Source organism: Marmota marmota, unplaced genomic scaffold, assembly GCF_001458135.2.
Source record: "Marmota marmota marmota unplaced genomic scaffold, marMar, whole genome shotgun sequence".
Classification (NCBI taxonomy): Eukaryota; Metazoa; Chordata; class Mammalia; order Rodentia; family Sciuridae; genus Marmota; species Marmota marmota.
In genome coordinates, this window is record NW_026000153.1 from 27324989 (window position 1) to 27342234 (window position 17246).

Below are 17246 nucleotides of genomic sequence, written 5' to 3' on the forward strand. Positions count from 1 at the left end.
AAATGTCTCCAAATAATTTTTCATAAAGTCAGAACTCTCCTAATTTTTATGGCTCCATTCCTTAGAGTGTTACTTTAAGTGTTTCTTTATTTGCAATTTTGAAACAAGATTGAAGCACCCCCCACACATACCTGCTTAGGTGCTTGGGATTCAACCCAGGGTCACTTTCCTACTTGGTATAGCCCAAGTCCCTTTTATTTTGAGACAGGGTCTAAGTTTTGCTGAGTGTCTTGCTAAGTTGCAGAAACTTACCTTGAAGTTGCAATCCTCCCACCTCAGCCTCCCTAGTCATTTAGATTACAGACATGCACTATATCTATATAAGACTGAAGCACTCTTGCATTCCATCTACATTGATGAGTGAAGATAATAGGGTGAGCAGTGTTCTTACAAACACAATCAAGATATTGCACATAGAAATTTTGGTCACCTTTCATTCATCAAAATAGACATACAGTCCTACAGCTGCACTAGCTTCAAGGGATTTGGGAAATGCAGTTTCTTTTAGATAGACATGTAAAAGGCTGGAACTAAAGAGAAAGTGATGACTCCATCTTCAAAGAAGGTTAAGACCCAAGGTGGACAAGTGGCCATAGCTACAGCAGCCAATATGTGATCCTTAAATAATAACATCGTCAATGGATGGTAATAATCTTGATATCTAACCCCCTTTTTTGTGCTTGCAAACTGCAGCCTTCTCTGAGAAGCAAAGCTACATTCCTTAACTCACACAGTTATAATTATTTGTAACATAATGGTGTCTCCGTGCTGCTATCCTTTATAATTTTGCTTAAATAATAGTGACCCAATGTAGACATGTAAGAATGTTGAATATTGCAAGGCAATACCTTTACAGTTGGAAAAGTGTAATCTTGATGGATTTGTAATAGACTAAGCTGGTTAATTTGGATATATAATAATGCATTTATTCTAAGTATTCTGCTTTGAAAAACTGCTATGCTGTACATAATATTGCCAGAATTTGTTCATCCCGTCTTAAAAAAGTGTTACACTCTTTGACCAACACCCTCTTCTACCCTTCAAGCCATAGCAATTATTTCTACTCTTTGATATTTTTTAAATTGTACATGTGAAAGAATGCAGTAGTTGCCTTTCAGTGCCTGGGTTAGTCTTATCTATTCATTTGACCACAGAAATTTAAGCTTGATTCCATATCTTGGCTATTGTGAATAGCCCTGCAATAAACTATGAAATCCAGATGCCCCTCTAACATACTAATTTTATTTACTTGGGATATAGACCCAGAAGTGAGATTGCTAGATCACATGGTATTTTGTTGTTGTTGTTTTCATTTTTGAGGAAACTGTACTTTTTTCCCACAATAGTCATTCTACCTTACATTTCTAAAAGGGGAAAAGGGGTTCATTTTCTCCATATTCTCACCAACTCTGGACATTTTTTTTCTTTTTTTGTCTATCAAGAATTCTAACATCTGTGAGTTGACAAATAATTGTGGATTTTGTTTGTATTTTCCTAGTGATTAATGGCATAACAATAAATAGGATTGGAAAAACTAATGTCTACAATGCAGCAAAATTAAAGTAGACTCTTCTCTCACATAATATTTTAAAAAACCTCAAAATAAATTAGATATATAAAGATAAAACCTGAAACCACAACAGTTTTGGGGAAAATATGCAGTAAAATCTTCTTGACATTAGTCTGGACAATGAATTTTTGGGGGTACATCACCAAAAGCAGAGGGAAAAAAAAGTAAAAAGAAACAACTGGGTTTTCATCAACCTAAAAATCTGCACAGCACAAAACCACAGAGTATGAAACAGACTACAGAACAGTAGAAACTATTTCCAAATCATGCATTTGATAAGTATTTGATATTAAAAATATATAAAGAATGTAACTCAATGTCAGGGAAACAAATAGTCTGATTTTTAAAAATGGGCATAGAACATAATAAGCATTGCTCAAATGAATACATGCAAATTGCTGGCAGGTATGAAAAAAAACCCTTACGATTAAAAAAATCATGCATAGTTACCACACTTATCTAATGGAGAAAATAGTGAAAACTTTCTTCTGTCAAAATTCAAACTTTTTTTAATCATCTTGAAATCATTGGGAGCAAAATTGCTTAATGAATGTAAGCATTTAACATATGCTTTCAAGTGAGTAGGCAATTGAGGGTTGCAGTTCTCACTTTCCATTTAGTTTTAAAAGCATTTAGAGCCTGAGCTTCCTTTAAATTCTTATTGAATTTTAAAACACAGAGCCAACATTTATTATTCCTTTGATAGCATAAGTTGAAAATAAAATATTGAATTTACAGCTATTTAAAAATTTAGGAGTTATGGAAGATACTTCCTCTCCATAAACTTCTATTTCTTTTAAACTAAGGACACTTCTGTAAATTTCTTTTTACACATGCTCCTTAGCTTCTATTTCTCCTCTGAATGTATTTAAAGGATTAAAGTCACTTCAAATCCCAAATTCTTGGAAAAGGTGCTTATTTTTCATTGAGCAAAATTTCCATAATTTTAGGGTTCAAAACAGATACTGTCATGTATACCAAAGCTTCCAAACATATAAAAAATTAATTTTTTCACTCTACACTGTTTTCTGTGTGTGTATGTAAGTGTGTGCACCTGCCCAACCATAGGTTTTTAGAAATTGTGAAGTGAAATTTATTTCTCACTTTCATTTGAACTTCTAAAGGTTGTTCAATAAAACAAGGCTGAGTCCATCTTTTGATCTATGCACGTGAAGTACTCCATCACCAATGGCAGCCTTAGGATGAACTCCTCAAACTGTCCCCTAAGCTTTGAGTTAATCACTAAGTTGATTGCACAAAAGTATTGAGGCAGAAGATGCTGATGGTAAGTATCTTTGGGGGAAAGAATTGGGGTGATTTGAGTGAACAGGAATCATTTCCCTTCACCCCAGGTCTACTGAGGTCTTGGTACATTTCATCTCAATAGTGTTTTATGGGAAGAGGTTTGTTTAGAGGGAGGCTGTTGCTGGACCTACCTGCCAGGAAAAAGCAAGGAAGGGGTACTTTTGTGTAAGCAGTCACATGTCTACCCCTTAGTGAGCTAGGAGGTGCATGTATTTGCATAGACAAATGGATGCCATGGATTGTGATCAGAGGGTGAACCCCTGGACATGATGATAAGCAGAAAGAGATTCTGCCACTTGCCGTTTGTGTAAGATTAGAAGAGTTTTTCACAGAGTCACTATTTAGTTGGAAATTCCCAAGGACACAACAAAATTAAAGATAATAGGAAATAAAGTAACCGCTTAAAAGAAAACCAACACAGAGTGCACAGTGTACCTCTTCTTAACCATATTTCCTCTTACAAAAGTTAAGGAGAATAGGTAAAAGATACAAGGTACATCCACAGAACTTAAGAGAGCAGTAGACTCTCATTAAATGGTGACAACAAAGAGTCTACCTAGGAAATACATCTATAGAAATAGAGCAATGGATGGGTGATTTAAGTCATACCTCCATTCAGTTAATAATATGTTGAGTTTTAGATATTGAGGAAGTAATAGTGTGCAAAATTCATACAATCTGCAATGTAAACAGCAAAACCACCAAATGATGAAACAATCTAACAGATGAATAACTTTAGTTGCTCAAAGCTACACATGAGAAGAAATGTGTTTAGTGGAAGAGACTAGAAGAGTCAAGGAGACAATAATTTGAGTGACATGAAGAAAATGAAACTATTGAGACTAGGTGGAGAAAAAGGGAAATGAGTATACCACAAAGACAAAAAGGCACTGATGTTTTGTGTTGGGAGGAAGCAAAGGTAAATATTCATAGAAATGAAAGTCCAGTGTAACTATACTACAGAGTGGGGTGTAGATTAGGTCACTTATTTTGAATGAAAGCTTATAAATACAGTGCCTCCTTACTGACAAAATACACATCAATTCTGATTTGAAAAATTCCCAACTCTATCATTTATTTGATCCACAACACATAATTTTGATTCTTCAAAGGTTACTAAACTTCTGTAACTAAGGACAGAAAAGGTGCTTTAACAAAGACTTTTTTAATCTAAAAAGCTATCCAATATTGTCCTTTAATAAATATGAGCCTTAACAGCACACCTCAGGGAAATTGGAAATTATAGGAGTTACGCTATTCTCTGTCATTACAGGCTTGTACTTGACAGGTAGAAGAAATGCATTAAAATACAAAGAAACAAGGGTAAAATGAATGTTCCATACAAATAAAAGCAATCTCAAAGAAGAGAATATAGCAGAAAACACTATCAAAATCTGTGCAGTTCTTTCATTAAGACTGTCAGATAAATTTTCACTGAGAGGGAGATTTCTTTTTGTTTTGGCTTTTAGAGCAGAGTAAGTTTCATCTGTTTCTTGTTGGTTTTCTCCTTGGATTTAAAACTAAACCTAACCAGTGATGTACTTTTTTTTTTTCATTAAGTGCTAGTATTTAGGAATTACAGACAAACTATTAGAACAAGCTTCCACATAGATGTATAAATAATTCACAGGTTATGTAATTTGCACAATATCATAGGGAATATAAACTTGGCACACATCAAGGTAAGCATGATGATTAATTATTGTTAAAATGCTGAACGAGAGAGCCCTTTTCTAACAAAGCAATCTGTGACCATACAAATTGTTTGGTTGGTTTGTTCCTGAGAATCTATTGAAGGATGAACCAAAGTAACACAATTCCTTCTAGTTTCTGATATAAGAAATAATGTGAATGGGTGACCCACGAAGCCAGTATCTATGGAAGTATGTCCTGCACTGATTTCAACACCTGCATAGAAAGAACCTGCAACCACACAAGCTGTGATATCTTGTGGTAGACTGATGAGCTACAGAAGGTATCCCAGCAAGATGGCATGATTAGTAAACATGAAGAGTTTTCCCCATGTTACTAACCATGTAAAATTCTATTTCTGAATGTCCATGGTTTATGTCATGGTTTCCACTTGTCTCATAGCATATATATGTGGTTGCAGTATATTTAAACAAATAATTTTTATGATAGGTTTCTCTGATGTTTTAGTTTTAAGAAACCTGAAGAGTGATATACTACATAGATGATTTTGGGGAGAGGCAGATGAATTCAATCTGATTCCTTGTATGTGTTCTTCAAACAGTCTACTAAAAAATAGCTTTTTGTGTGTGTTTCCCAATACTATTTTTGTCAGTTTAGAATAACTGGTCAAGCGTGTAAGATATACAAATAATTCTTAAGACATTTGCAGATTGTGAAGATTGTGTGCAAAGATGTCCACAAGGGATTCCTTTCATCCTCATATATGCAATTTTTGCTATGAGATGTTACCATTTCTCCTTCAAAGGAAGAGTGTTAATTGTCCATATTGGATCTCCAGTTCCAGATTTATTTGGACCAGTAGAATATTGTGGAATTGATAGCTTGGAAGTGCTGAATGTTGGCCTTCAATGGCCCTAAATCTTCCACTTTTCCTGCCTGGAACACAGTAACACATTGGGAACATATTTGGTTTAGCCTCCTATGAAGAGGGAGATTATAGGGAGAGTGACAGAGTCAGATGATAGTTGGCCTTCCTACAGCCATGTAAGTGAAGGCATTTTGAAGCAACTTGCCTTAATCCAGTTCCTGATGATGACAATCTCCTGAGTGACCCCACTCTGACCAACAGAAAACTTCCCAGCATACCTAGGCCAAAAGCATAGAACTACAAAATCATAAGCAATGCAATGTTTGCCATTTTAAGCTACTGAAGCTTTTGTGTCTCTGTTTCATATCTGCAGCAAATAATGGATACTTTGATAAATTAGCCATAAAAAAATCTTCCTTATTTCCATAATTTAGAAAACTTCCTTGTAGCAATGGATAATTTTAGAAATAGATTTTTCTGCTTGTAAATTAGCAACTTCTCACATTACTGAGCATTTGTCTACTCACATATGTGTTAATCTATTAAAGTATAATAAATTCAAAGTTACAGAAAAATGGTTAATTTCCAGTATTTTTCTTTCCTTTTCAGTCTTCCTAGATTTATACCATCTATTCTTTAATTTTCTTCCTGAATTAAAATATAAGTAAATTTTTAATTCAGGGTATCATTTTGTATTTTCTTCAAAAGCCTAGTTTTTTTATTATTTACATTGAATTTAAAGGAAAAATCTTAGTATCTTGTCTTTGTTATAAACTTCTGCACTTATATATGACTCTAATGCCCCAGGGGATGTAGAAATGGCAGTGAAAACATTTAGTTTTCAGAAACATTACAGATTTTCAGTACATACATATTCTCATTTATTTTGAAATATTAGAGAAAATGTATTTATTTCTATATTTATATTCACAATGAGAACACTAAGAATAGGTATTATATTTATATCAATTTTCTTTTCAAGAGATAAATTTTTGTTTTTAATTCCTGAGATTTGGCTGAATGCTCTGTGTTACTATAATTTTTAAATTAGAGTTTCCCTGCCAACCTGCATTACTAATTTGTTATAATTGCTTTTTGTTCAGTTAATGGCATCTTCCTTTTATCTGAAAGTATTTGCATTCTTCATTTAGCTTCTCAGGAATTGTGGACTCTCATTCTGCCTTTAGACACATTCATTATTTTTCAAAGACAACATGCCAGTGTTCAGACTCCTTGCTTAAGGATAGGTAAACATTGGTTTCCTTCTTCCTTCTATCGAAGTGCCTGATCATCTTTAATTGATATAAGCAAATATTACGACTGAGTTAAAAGTATTTTCAGTTCTGAATCCAGAATATCACAAATCTAATGTGAATCTCGGTTTTTCCATTAATGAAGTTTATTGACCTTTAGTGAAAAAGGAAATAATTTATTATTCCCTCATTTCTTAAGCTAGCTTTGATGCTATTTTTGAGGAATTTTGATCATCCATATAAATTATCTGTGCCTGACACAAAGTAGTTGAATAAACTGTGGATATTATAATGATATTATAACATTGATCAAGCAGGCAGGGGCAGCAGCCATGCTGAAAGTCCTGTCTAGTTTCATCATCAGAATTTATGTGGCTGGCTCTGTGAGAATCTCTCCAGCTTCGTAATGTTCTGTCATGTATGCTACTCTGCTCAATTTGTCAACATCTCACATGAGTCTCCAATTGAATGATGAATGAACCATTGGTACTGAATCAAAGGTAAAAAATGCCACAAATCAAGCAGACACTCTCCTGTCTTCCTATAGCTGCTGTTTCCAGGAGAGAAAGAAATTTCAATGAACACGGGAATCAGCAATTGACAAGGATGCATTTTCAAATGACAGGTTTCTCTTCAAGCATCATCAAATAGCGAGTGTCAATTTAACAGAATAGGATAGTTGAGCCAAACTGATTTCAGAAACCATCATGGGGAAGCCTCAGTAAGCATGAAAGCCATTGAAATAAATCCAATTAACAATTATGGGAAATATATGTATAGAAGGGGATTTAAATATTATGAACTATAGTAAGTAGAAATATAAATACATTTCAGTGATAAGAAAATAACTGAAAATAATAACAGATTCATTTAGTAGAGAGTAATGAGGGGTGGCCGAGGGATTGTGAGTTTGTTAATTTTCTGCTGAAACACCTTTACTTGTAATTGCAGAAAAAGATGAAAAAGCTTAATGAGATAATGTCTTTAATGTAGTCATTAGTTTTATAAAAACTAGCTTAAAGTTGTTCAAATAAGCAGAAATGTTCATTAAAAACACAAAGCTATTTAAATGTATAATACAAAGTAAAATTAATGCCATCAAAAAATAAAAGGAGCTGGGCACGATGGCACATGCTTGTAATCTCACCAGCCCAGGAGGCTGAGGCAGGAGGATCCTGAATTCAAAGCCAACCTCAGAAAAAGGTTAGAGCTAAGCAACTCAGTGAGACCCTGTCTCTAAAGAAAATACAAAATAGGGCTGGGAGTGTGGCTCAGTGGTGGAGTGCTCCTGAGTTCAATCCCTGGTACTAAAAACAAAGCAAAATAATAAAATAAAATCATAATATAATTGAAGATGAAGTCTCAAAAAATCTATGGATTAAAAAATATAAAGATTATCAATGTAATTTGTAATTTATATTATATGTAACTGAATAGATCCCAAATCATATTATAAAGAACACCCAACTCTAATAAAAAAAATTACCTGAAAGTTAAAAGTAAATATATGAAATTTAAAGCAATAATCATGGTATCAATCACATGTAAGTTGAAGTTAAGGCAAGCTTTAAATAGATAACATAGTTAAAATGAAATAGAAATAAGAAAGAACTAAATAACATGTAGTCATTTACATACATAGACATGCATACATATACACGTTAAATGTTATTTACTGAAAAATGGCAAATATTATTTTAATTACCCATAAAATACTTATAAAAATGACCAGGGAGTTAGGTCAAATAGTAAACATCAATATATTCCAAAATATAAAAATAAAGCAGTAATATACTTTGACTTTAATTTTTAAAATATTAATGAAAAGCAAATCTATAGCTATGTGTATGTTCTTTGCAACATTTGAATCAAAGATTTGATCTAAACTACATTGAAAATTTTAGAAAATCTTAGTTATAGAATTAAGAGATAAATATCAGTTGTGAAATTATAAATTAAAGATAATGCAGTATTTTAAAAAGTTTACAAATAGTAAGTTAAAAATAAATTCACCAATTAAATAAAATGAAGTCTAATGAAAGTGTTCTTAACATTTGAGGAATAATAAATTACATAAAGCAGAAATAAATGGTTGAACTTACAAACAGAAATGTTAAATCTAATTCAAATCTAACTCCCCTTTTGTTTTGTTTAAAATAGGTGATTCAATAAATGTATATGAACAAATACAGACCAAAAAAAGTGATTTAAAACGAGAAATTTTTTTTCTTTTTTGAGTTAAAATGTATTTAAGGATGCTAGAGAATGCATACTATTTTGTTTTGATTTTTAATATACTTTTGACACTTTATAATTGTACATATCTATGAGGTATGTGGTATTCCAGTGTATATATGCAATGTATAATAATCCAAATAGGGAAATTAGTAGTTTCATCTCTTTAAATGTCTACCATTTCTGAGTTTGGAGCCTACTAACTTCTCTCTTTTAGTTCTTTACAAATCATTAAGTACTTTCTCAAGCTATAGTTATTCTCCTATGCTGTGGAACATTATAGCTGATTCCTTCCATCTACCTGTATTTTGGGGCAACTATTCAACATTCTTGTTCCTCTGCTACCCCAACCTATCCTCGCCTCTAGTAATCACTGTTCTGCTTTTTCCTATGAGAACAAATTTTTTAATTTCCACATGTAACTGAGATCATATGGTATTTTTCTTTTTGTGCCTGACTTTTCTCACTTCACTTAATGTACTCCAGTCCCATTTATTTTGTTGCAAATGACAGGATTTCATTACTTTTTATGACTCATTTATATTCCATTGTGCACAAACACCACAAAAAATACATTCACTGTGACAAAAAAAAGAGAGAAAATCTTAGTAACTGAGGAAAACAAGCATACAGGATAAAAGAAATAATATTTGAAATAAAATAAAAAAGAAATAGTATGTGTACATAAACATAGCATCTGCTATGCTGTTCAGTGAAAATGACTGCCAGAAGTGAGTCATAATTTTGTCACTAAAATTCTGTTTCAAATATGTTTTATTGGTGCATATTAATAATCCATAAGAGTGAAGTGGGATTCACTGTGATATATTCATACATGTGCATAGAATAAATTAGCCTATTTCATTCCCATGTAATTCCCCTTTCTCATCCCCAATCTCCTTTTTCTATTCTATTGGTCACTCTTATATTTTCATGAGGTCTCATTTGTTTCTGTTTTCATTCTAAGTTTTAGAGCTTATCTCATATATGGTTTGGATCTATAAATATCCCCTGAAAAGTTTGTTTTAAAAGCATGATCCCAAAGCTTAACTTTTCAAGATGGGTCTTTTAGGCAATAATAAGAATAGTAACTTTGTCAGTGTATTAAAATAGTTAATGGATTAACAAATTGAATCGATTGTTAGATAGTAACTATAGGAAGGTGGGACATGGCTGGAGGAAGTAGGTCACTAGGGGTGTGCTCCTGGGGACTACATCTTTTCTCTGGCTCTTCTCTCACTCTTTCTGCTTCCTGGATATCATGAGCCGAGCAGCTTTCCTCTGTCATGCAACTTTGCCATTACATTCTGCCTCCTATCAGGCCCAGAGAAATGAAGTCATCCAACGATTGACTGAGACCTGTGAAACCATGCGCCACAATAAACTTTTCTTCCAAGTTCTTCTTGTCAGCTCTTTGTGTCACAGTGATGGAAATCTTACTAAGACTTCTTACTTAGCATAATGTTCTCCAGTCCCATGAATTTTCCTGCAGAAAACATAATTTTGCTCCTTTTTATAGCTGGATTTTTGAAACTCCATTGTGTGTATGTACCATACTTTCTTTTTTCATTCATCTGTTGATAGACACCTAGGTGTTTTTTTTCATAACTTGGCTATTGTGAATTGTGCTGCTCTAAATATGGGAATGCATACATCACTATAGTATGCTGACTCTAGTTCATACTGTATAACTATATAACTGGAACACATGGTGGTTCCACTTCCAAACTTTTTAGGATCTGTTTGTTTCCCTATACCCTCATCAATATTTATTGTTTTTCATATTCTTAATGACTAATGATCTAACTAGACTGAAATTTGATTTGTATTTATCTGTTTGCTAATGACAGTGGATATTTTTTTAAGTATTTCTTTGGCTGTTTACACTTCTTCTTTTGTGAGATGTCTGCTTATTTTATTAGTCCATTTGTTGATTGGGTTAAATATTTTTTGGGGGGTGTTAAGCTTATTGGTTTGCTTATATATTCTGGATATTAATTCTCAGTCAGAAAAATAGCTGGCAATGTTTTTTCTCCCATTCTGCAGGCCCTCTCTTCATGCTCTTGTTTCCTTTGCTCTGACACAATCTCATTTATTAGTTTTTGTTTGTTTGTTTCATGAGCTATAGGGTCTTGTCTGCATCTATATGATGGAGTTTTGACCCTATGGTTTTTATTTTTTCCTACTAGTTGCAAGGTTTCTCGTCTAATTCCTAGGTCTTTAATCCACTTTGATTTGACTTTCATACAGAGTGGGAGATAGGGATATAGTTTCATTCTTCAATATTTAGATAACCAATTTTCCAAGCACCATTTCTTAAAAATATTATCTTTTCTCCAGTATATATTTTTGGCACCATTGTCAAGGATCAGATCATTGTATCTATATAGGTTTGTCTTGGAGGCTCTTCCATTGGTTTTAACTTCTGTTTTTCTGCCAGTATCACGTTTTTGTTAATGTAGATCTATACTATAATTTAAAATTGAGAATCATGATGCCTCTAGTATCACTGTAGTTGCTTAGAATTGCTTTTGTTATTCTTGGTTTTTTATTCTTCAATATAAAATTTCAAACTATTTTTTTGTTTTTTTTTTTGTGAATAATATAATTGTTATCTTGATAGGGATTATATTGAATATCCATATCACTTTTGGTAATATGACTGTTTTCGCAATATTAATTCTATTTATCCAAGAACATGGAAGATTTTTCTATTTTCTAGTGTCATCAATTTGTTTCTTCAGTATTCTATAATTGTCATTATAAAGGTCTTTCATGTACTTCTTCAGATATATGCCTAAGTATTTTTAGGTTACTATGGATAAAATTATTTTACTGTTTTCTTTTTTTAATTTATTGTTTAGAGATATACATGACCGTAGGGTGTATTTTGACATATTATATACACATAGGATGTAACCCATTACAATTTTGATCCCATTCTTGTGGGCTGAACATAATGTGGAGCTACACTGGTTGTTTATTCATATATGAGCATAGGAAAGTTATGTCCGATTCATTCGACTGTGGATCCTATTCCCATCTTCCCTTTCTTCCCTTCATTCCCCTTTGTCTAATCCAATGAACTTCTGTACTTTCCTTCCCTATCCTCTCTTGTTATGGGTTAACATCTGCATATCAGAAATAACATTTGACCTTTGGTGTTTAGAGACTGGCTTATTTCACTTAGCACGATATTCTTCAGTTCCATCCATTTACCAGAAAATGCCATAATTTCATTATTCTTTATAGCTGAGTCATATCCCATTGTGTATATATACCACATTTTCTTTATCCATTCATTTGTCAAAGGGCACCTAGGTTGGTTCTATAGCTTAGCTGTTGTGAATCAAGATGCCACAAACACTGATGTGGCTGTATCATAGTATGTTGATTTTAATTCCTTTGGGTATAAGCCAAGGAGTGGGATAGCTTTGTCAAATGGTGGTTCCATTCCAAGTTTTCTAAAGAATCTCCACACTGCTTTCCATATTGTTTACAACCAATTTGCAGTCCTACCTTCAATGTATAAGTGAACCTTTTCCCCCACATCCTCACGAACGTTTATTGTTAACTGAATTCTTGATAATGGCCATTATGATCAGAATGAGATATAATCTCAGTGTAGTTTACTTTGCATTTCTGTAATTGCTAGAGCTGTTGAACATTTTTTTTCATATATTTTTTGACCATTCATATTTCTTCTTCTTTGAAATATCTGCTCAGTTCCTTTGCCCATTTAATTATTGGGTAATTTTTTTGTGTGTGTATTAATTTTTTTGACTTCTTTGTACATCCAGGAAAATAATGCTGTATCTGAGGTGCAGGTGGTAAATATTTTCTCCCATTTTTGTAGACTGTCTGTTTATGTTCTTGATTGTTGCCTTTGCTATGAAACTTTTTAGTTTGATGCCATCCCATTTATTGAGTTTTTATTTTACTTCTTTCTTGTATTTTAGGAGTCTTACTGAGGAACTCTGTTCCTATACTGATATGATGGACAGTTGGGCCTACTTTTTCTTCTAGTATATGCAGGCTCTCTGATCAAATGCCAAGGTCCTTGATCCACTTTGAGTGAGTCTTCTGCAATGTTTGGTATAGGGGTTCAATTTCTACTACATATGGATTTCTATTTTTCCCAGCACCATTTGTTGAATAAAGCATACAAATGTATGCTTATGGCACCTTTGTCTAGTATGGGAACTATGTTTATATGTGTATGTCTCTGCGTCTTCTATTCTGTTCCTTTGGTCTTTAAGTCTAGTTTTCTGCCAATACCATACAATTTTGTTAATATAGCTCTGTAGTATAATTTAATGTCTGGTACCATGGTACCTCCTTCATTGTTTTTCTCATTAAGGATTGCTTTGGCTATTCTAGGCCTCTTATTTTTCCAAATGAATTTCATTCCCTATTGTTTATGGCAGATTTATCATTGGTGTATAGGGAAGCTATTGAGTTTTGTATGTTGATTTTTTTTTATTCTGCTACTTTGCTGAATTTTTTAAATCAGATTAAGAAGTCTTCAGGTGAAATTTTTTGGGTCTTCTAAGTATAAAATCATATTATCTATGAAGAGTAATAATTTGACCTCTTCCTTTACTATTTTTACCCCTTTACTTTCTTCTTTTGCTTGGTTTCTGTGGTTAAAATTTCTGGTAATATATTAAATGGGGGTAGTGAGAGTGGACATATTTGTCTTGTTCCTGATTTTAGAGGACATGCTTTTAATTTTTTCCCATTCAGTATGATGTTAGCTTTGATTTATCACATAGCCTTTATAATGCTTTGTTAATTTCCTTCTTTCAAAAATATCTTCAGGGTTTTTAACATCAATAGGTGCTACATTTTGAGAAAAACTTTCTATGCATTTATTGACATGATCATGTAATTTTTGTCCTTAGATTCAGAACGTTTTCTAAAATTACTTAACTAAAAATTTGTTCACACAATTAGCTTGTATCTTGGTCACTTTCCAATCTCAGTGATTTTTATATTTGGTCTCTTAACGTCCCTTTCCAATCTCAGTGATTCTTACATTTGGTCTCTTATAGTTGTACTGGAATTCTTGTATTTTCTCATCATGGTTATTTATTTTCTATTCATTATTGCTGACTGAGCTTTCAAGTTTATATAAATAGCCTTCAGTACCTGAAACTCTGACTTTTATATAATGAAATCTATTGGGAAGACACTCAATTAAATTTTTATGTATTCGATACTTCATTTCCAGGGTTTCTGCTTTTGTTGTTGTTTGTCTGTTTGTTTTTAGAATCTCTCTTTATTGAAATGCTCTTTCACTTCCCACACCTTCTTTCTTTGCTTATCCATTAGATCTTATTCAATAATTTTAATGATCAATTTTATAAGAAAATTATTGTCTCTGAGTTTTTCCACATCAATATTTGTGAATTGATTTATTTTAGGGAGGCCAGTGTTTGTGGCTTTGGGTGGGGCCTGAGCTTTCATAGTAGACTGCTAGTTGGAAGAGATGGTACTATGCCTCTGGCAGGTGTCTGATTGTGGTAGGATTAGACCCAGGATTACTGTGAGCCTTTATTTTATTTTTAGGCCTCTTATTGACCCGTTTTCCCATGTATCTGATGCCCTGTTTTTGGACATCTGTTGAGATGGATTCCTTTTCCTAATTTATATGTAGATCCTTTAGTGTATAGTTATTTCTTAATAATAAACTCCAGGCTGAGGGTTTATCTCAGCATCGATGAATCTATTCTGAATAATCAGTGTTAATTTCAACCACCATTACCCCTTTGAAAACAGAGTAACTGTTAGTAACATTGGAAATCTCAGAAAAAAGCAACTATATTTCATTATATGATATGCAATATATTTCTGACCAATTCTATGGATCACACTGGAATATAGATGAGACTCAACTTAGAATAGGCTCAGAAGATTAAAAATTAATAATAGTATACTAAATTGTATTGAAAGAAGGTTTATAAAATAGAAAAATCAGAACCTAGAGTAAAAAGTGTAAGGAAAAATGAGACAAAAAGAATGAGGAAGGGAGGCCCAGCCAAGATCTGCACGCACCAACCTGTGCAGGACCCAGGGTCACATCAGTCCTGGATCTATCCCTCCACCATCAGACCCCCACCAGAGGCACAGTACTACCTCTTCCAACTAGCAGACTACCATGGGAGCTCAGGCCCGGCCCAAAGCCACAAACACTGACCTTTGAGGGACCCAGGCTCACAGTAGGCCCAGGTCCATCTCACCCCTGGGAGACACCAGCTGGAGCTCAGGCTCAGGCACAGGATCTTCTCTTCAGACCATCAGACAACCATGAGAGCTAAGGCTTGGTCCAAATCTGCCTACACTTACATACCCGGGACATAGGCCCAGGGTAGATCCAAGTTTGCCAACCCCCACCTGGAAGCCCAAGGCTAACCCACTTCTATGTTGGGACACTGCAGATATTACTACAGTCTTCCCCATACAGTAGCTCCTAAATTTTTGACAACACACATGGCCCCAAATCAGCTGCATCTCAGAGCAGGCATCCCAAAGACAGTGTAAAGCCCACCCTTTCAGCCTCATCTCTGTTAGACATTGCATCAATTGTGGGGCACCTTAACTATTATCTCAAGTTACCTCGGCTATTGCCGCCACCACCTTTAGTTACAGTAGCACACATTGAGCGACACCAGCAGGGTCTGGAAACCTAAAATTAAGATAAAGTACAGACAATCTGCATGGGTACTAAAAGAGTATAGGGAAGAAACTGTAATATCTCAGATCCACACTGCAAGAAAGGAAGACACATAGACAACATGAAAAAACGAGGGAGAAATGTGCCCCCCCCCAAAACCAGGACATTATAATAACAGAACCCATGAACAGCAAAGTTGATGAAATGTCAGAGAAGGAATTCAGAAGGTTCATAATTAAATGATCTATGAATTAAAGAACGACCTAAATGAGCAAATACAGGCAAAAATTGATCACTCCAACAAAGAGAAAAGAGAGCAAATTCAGGTATAAAAAGATTACTTCAAGAAAGAGATACAGACTCTGAAAAAACAAAAGCAGTCAGAAATCCTTGAAATGAAGGAAAGAATAAACCAAATAAAAATATCAATAAAAAGCATAACCAACAGACTAGATCACTTGGAAGAAATAATGTCAGGTAATGAAGACAAAGTATACAATCTGGAAAATAAAGTTGATCACACATTGAAGAAAATTAGATACCATGAACAGAAAATCCAAGAATTATGGGACAGCATCAAAAGATCAAATCTAAGTGTTATTGGGATAAAGGAAGGCACAGAATTTCAAACCAAAGGCATGAACAATCTCTTCAATGAGATCATATCAGAAAATTTCCCAAGCATGAAGAATGAATTGGAAAACCAAATTCAAGAGGCCTATAGGACACCAAATGTACAAAATTAGAACAGATCTACACCAAGGCACATTATAATGAAAATGCCTAGCATACACTATAAGGATAGAATCTTAAAAGCAGTAAGAGAGAAGAATCAGATCACATATAGGGGGATACCAAATCATAACTCAGTAGATTTTCAACCCAGAACAACAAGACCAGGAGATGATTTAACAACATATGCTATGCTCTGAAAGCAAATGGATGCAAACCAAGAATCTTATATGCAGCAAAATTAATTTTCAGATTTCATGATGAAATTAAAACTTTCCATGATAAATAAAAGTTAAAATAATTTACAGCTAGAAAGCCTGCACTACAGAACATCTTTGGCAAAATATTCCGTGAAGAGGAAATGAAAATCAATGATGAAAATCAGAAGAGGGAGGTATCACACTAAAGGAAAAACTAATCAGAGGAGAAACCAAGTAAAGTTAAATACCAAAAATAAACAAAAATGACTAGGAATACAAATCATGTCTCAATAATAACCCTGAATATTAATGGCCTAAATTCACCAGTCAAAAGACATAGACTAGCAGATTGGATTTAAAAAAACAACAACAACAAAAAAAACAATATGCTGCCTCTAAGAGACTCATGCCATAGGAAAAGACATCCACAGACTGAAGGTGGATGTCCATAGTCCACTCACATGGACTATGGAAGCAAGCAGGGGTTTCTATCCTCATAACAAATAAAGTAAACTTCATGCTAAAGTTAATCAAAAGGTATAAAGAAGGACAGTACAAACTGCTCATGGGAAAAATACACCAACAAGACTTAACAATTATAAATATATAGGCCCCAAACAATGGAGCATCTACATTCATCAAACAAACACTACTCAAGTTCAAGAGTCAAATAGACCACAACACAATAATTCTGGGGTATTTTAACACACCTCTTTTACAACTGGATAGATCTTCCAAACAAAAGCTGAACAAA